Below are 5280 nucleotides of genomic sequence, written 5' to 3' on the forward strand. Positions count from 1 at the left end.
AATATAAGAGAAACTAGTATACCTGGAAAAAATGCTTATGCCTAAAGCAACAGTGTTCAACAGATCAAACTGTTTTTGCATTCTTATACCTGTGCCTATGAATGCAATTTATTTATATATATACATACACACATACACACTCATACATATATATTAACCCAATTATTGAGGTCAGTTATAGCTCGCATATTAATTGTTCTAAAGATCCTGTTATAAGAATCATTTTTCTTTTGTAAATTCAAGAAAAACTGGAATTGTCATTGTGGACGTGTATTCTTTTGCTACTGTGACTACTGAAACCTAGGAGTGAAAGAGCTAAACCTTAAGAGAATCCATCGTGAATGAGAGCAACTGAAATCAAATGCTAATAAACAAAAGAGCTGATAAAGAAATACTAAGAATTTGTTAGAATGCAAGATATATTGAAATGAATCTATTAAGTCATTAATCCAACACACATATCTTAAGAAATGACAGATTTATAATCACATAGATAATATTTTGAAATCTTTTATTACATACTTAATTTCCTCTTACTTGCAGACTTGACCATATTTCCTGATACTTTGAATCCCAAGACTCATGTCATAATTTTGGTTTTCCTAAAAAATGAATTGAAAGAAAAAGAAAAAAATTGATATTTTGCTGGGATATCATGAAATGGGCTAAATTGAAGTGTATGCATAGATAAAATGAGTCAATCAGATCTAAATTCTTTTGATCCCATTAAAGTAAATATGCCCAAACTACAATTTATAGTTTTACGTTATCTTTGTGTATTTTAGCTGGATATGAAAATTCACTAAATATTTTGAAAATTTTTCTATGAATCAAAAATATCTTAAAAGTTAAGAGATTAGAAAAAGTATATACAACTAAATTTAGTGTTATTTAAAAGAAATCTTGGACAATATTAAAGATACTTAATGATATACACAATATATCATTTTATTTTCCTACATATTTCAGTATAATGAATTTGGTGATATTTATACTTTTGTTTTTATAGAAAATGGCTTATTTTAAAGTTTATAAAATAATATTATAATAATATCATTAAACACAAATTAATGAGAAAGTTCTGTCTTATAATTATTACAGCCATTTTAAGTGCAATAATTTATTCGATTAGCTTTAAAAAAAACAAGGAAATAATTCCCTATCATACATAAAACCTTATAAAATACTGGTTTTTACAGTGCATCTAGGCTTTTATCATTTTGTCAGTTCTCCATGAATTTCCTCAAATTGACACATTATTACTTGAGTACTTGTAATTTATTTTTAGTTTGTTTTTGTGAACAATGTCTTTGATGTTAAGCCATAATAAAGAGAAAGATGCTTCTTTTAAGAATAAAGGAATGTACTATGCCTCCCAAATATGCATAATATTATTTATAATTTATGACTGCAGTTCCTGTTGTATATCCTGCTATGGAGCCATTTGAACAGAGATATTATGTATATTTTGTTTTCCTTGTACTTGAACTGATCTATTATTTTTTAAATGTTACTTTGATTCATATAGTAATTAAGAGACTAGAAACTAAATAAAATAAATCATTAAGATTCTAATATGTACAGAGCATATTACAAAGTGTTCCTCCACTCATGCAAATGCTTTTTCTTAAGTTCTGATGCTACCTGTCAAATAAATAGACAACATATAAAGAAACCTATGTAATGAATTTTCATTTATATTGTATATAAAATATTTGAATATTAAGACTGGATGCTATTTAAATATATATATACACATATATACATAACATATTCATAACATATATGTGTATATATATCTGTTTGTGTATATATGTGTATATATATATATATATATATATATATATATATATATATAAGTTTATGTATGTACAAATAAATAGAGACTTCCCATATTTTAAGATTATAAAAAAAACCAAATTCTGGAAAACCAATGTAAGGATTCCAGATGTTGAAACAAAGAGCATATGTCCATGAACTGACTCCTCCCAGGCAATGATAGTCTTCTAGACATCCTAGTAGGAAAGGCAATAAGAATTCCTTCCTAGAACTTATTTCAGATTCTTTCTCTTGATGAACATCTGCAGAAGGGGTCAATCTCATTAGTTTCTTGGTTTCAAAAATTAAACTATGACTAATGTTTGTGCAGGAACTAGGAACTAAAGTTTGACAAGTATATTTGTATTTCCATGCACCTTATATTCTGTCTCTGTAAACCTAGCTCAAGGAAAAGAGGCAAGCATTGCTAATAACCACCGTTGATCATTTCTTTACCATGTAACTGTTCTTTGTAACAGACATTCCAGATGGATCTTAGTTAATTTCTTTGCTAATCACCCTTTCTGTGCTGCAAACATTAACCTGGTTTAAATCTTTAGCACATGCCTATAGAGCACTTGTAAAAGAAGATGCTGGGCCGAGTAGCACAGGATGAACATCTGTTCTAAAAGAAATAAAGGTACATACTTATAGTAAAATTTTGCTACAAACAAAAAGGCATCATAGAGGAGTCTTACAGTATTTATTCCCAAATATTAATAGAGCTCTATTTTTAGGTGCATCTTCACATTTATAATACTCAGTGTCGAAAATGTCACAGAACCATGTAACTTGTGCAATATATGTTGGAATTTCATTGTAAATTTTGAAGGAAAAACAGATCTCATTTACTGTAGAGCTAGAGTGTCTTGAGCCACACCCTCTTGACACATCTTTATTGCATTCAGTTCTCCATGCAAATGGATTACACTTCTCTTCAGGAGAGGCTAAAGAATTCTAAAAGTGATGATAAACTGGTAGACATGAACCGCATCAGCCAATCAATAATTGGCTTCTCAAAATCTTAATGATGTTTCTAATCCTTTTCTAAATCACATGATAAGGTTTAGATTCAAGAAAATTTAGTGGATTGGGTGAAAGCTTATCCACAATTTCTTCCATGTGTGCAAAGCTTTAAAAGAAAGAAATGTAGTTAAATTGCATTTATTGTATATTTAAACTAAGGTACAATATTAAAAGTTTTATAAGACTATGTTATTTAATTTCTACAACAACTATTATGAGGGAGCATTTTTGTCACGTTTTTATGGTGAAAGAGATTGAGGTTCAGCAACAAAAACTAATCTCAGAAGACCAAATAGTCAATGAGTTATATAATCCTGATTTGAATCAAAGGCTATTTATAGGCCCGAAATTGGGCTTATTGTCCCCAATCGAATTACAAAACAAAATGCATTTATTTCAGCTACAAAAGATAATATAACTGGGTAGTATTGCTGCTTTGGAGTGGCAATTTGAAATTAGAGATCTGGACATAGGTAAGTTTTACTCCTACAGTCTTTCATCATAACACCCTCTATATTACCTTGCAAACCATCAGCGATATTCGCCTACCATCCCCAACATCTTTCTAGGAAGTTTTATTCTTGTGAGTTTTCCCAAATTGAAAGCTTTTTATTTTTCTCTCTAGATCCTGTCTTCTTTTTGGACTCAACTCATATCCACTGTACTCTTGCATTTATTTCCAACAAACTTCTATGGGCATAGCCCCTGCTCTTGTGGAAATAAAAAGTTGATTATCATGCTGGCAGTAGTGACCATGGATCCATCAGGCCATGGATGGTGAGTGAGGAGCATGATATGAAATGAGATGTTCCACTGAAAATAGGCTGAAGTCTTCAACAGGATGAGAGCTGACGCAGGGGAATGCACATGGGTCCCATGTGGAGAAGAAGGACTGTCACTAGGCTTCAAGAATCAACCGAGAACTGAGGAGAGAGGAGAAAAACTCAGGGCTTGTGTCTAACCCTAGAAGGGATCGTCCAGATCAGTTTCCAGGACTTTGACTACATTAGATAATGCACATAAGTGCAATGATGCTATATATACCTTTTGTGTCTGGCTTATTTTACTTAGCCAAATGTTTTCAAATTTCAAATCTATTGTCTCAAATAGCAGGATTTGCGACCCTTTCAAGACTGACTGATTCCATTCTATGTATGTCCCACATTTCCTTTATCCATTCATCTTTTAATGAAACTGTAGTTGCATTCAATTACAATTGTGAATAATGCTACAGTAAATGCATATCTAAAAAAATCCTATAGGCTGTTTTAACTTAATTAATATACCACAGTAACAGAAAGGAAGACAAAAACCACATGATCATCCCATTGATGGACAAAAAGAACTTTACATATGCTAACACCTTTCATGATTAAAAACACTCAACAGACTAGAAATAAATTCAATTAACTAAACATAATAAACACCATACATGAAAGGCCCAAAGTTAGCATCATATTTAAAGGTGAATAGCTAAAAGCTATTATTAGAAAACCAGAAACAAGGCAAAGATTCTTACTCTCACTATTTTTATTCAATATGGTACTGAAAGTCCCAGCCAGAACAATTAATCAAGAAAAAGAAAGAAATAACATCTGAAGAAGTCAAAGTTTCACTGTTTGTGGATGTCCTGGCCTTATATGTAGGAAACACTCAATATGCATGCACCTACCCCAAATACAGCTTGTTAGAACTAATAATTTAGCTACATTGTAGCATGCAAAAGTGAAATGCAAAAACCCAATGCATATATACTCAAAAGAGGGATTGCTGGATCATATATTTGTTCAATTTGCAACTCTTTGAGGAATCTCTAACCTGTTTTCCATAGTGACTAAAACCATTTTACATTGTTATTCACAGTAGGGCAGGGTTTCAACTGCTCCACATCCTTGTCAATACTTATCATTTTTAAAAAAAATTCTGGATACTGGCAATCTTAATGGCTACAGGGTGATATCTTCTTGTGCATTCATTTTGTAATTCCCTGATGATTACTGATAATTTAACATCTTTTAATAGGTTATTGGACATTATGAATTTGTTTGAGAAATAATTATTCAATCCTCTGTGCATTTTAAAACTCTCTGTGGTTGTTGCTAATTATGGGAGTTGATAGCATGCTCTGTATATTAATTTATTAATATATTTTCTCTGCCAATTCATTCCACTGATTATTTGCCATGTTGCATGAATGCTTTTAAATTTGATATAGTCACTTTTATCTATTTTTTTCTTTTCTTAATTGCTTTGGTGTTATAGCCAAGACACCATTGCCAAAATGAGATAAAAAATGTCACCTATGCTTTTCCTCTTGTTTTCATCTAGTGTTTAAGAATTTCAGATCATGTATTTAGAACTTTAATGAATATTCAGTTAACTTCTAAATTGTACTATATAAAACAAAAGTCCAACTTCTTTCTTTTGTATGTGCAT

This window comes from Callospermophilus lateralis, chromosome 15, assembly GCF_048772815.1.
Source record: "Callospermophilus lateralis isolate mCalLat2 chromosome 15, mCalLat2.hap1, whole genome shotgun sequence".
In the NCBI taxonomy this organism is placed as follows: domain Eukaryota; kingdom Metazoa; phylum Chordata; class Mammalia; order Rodentia; family Sciuridae; genus Callospermophilus; species Callospermophilus lateralis.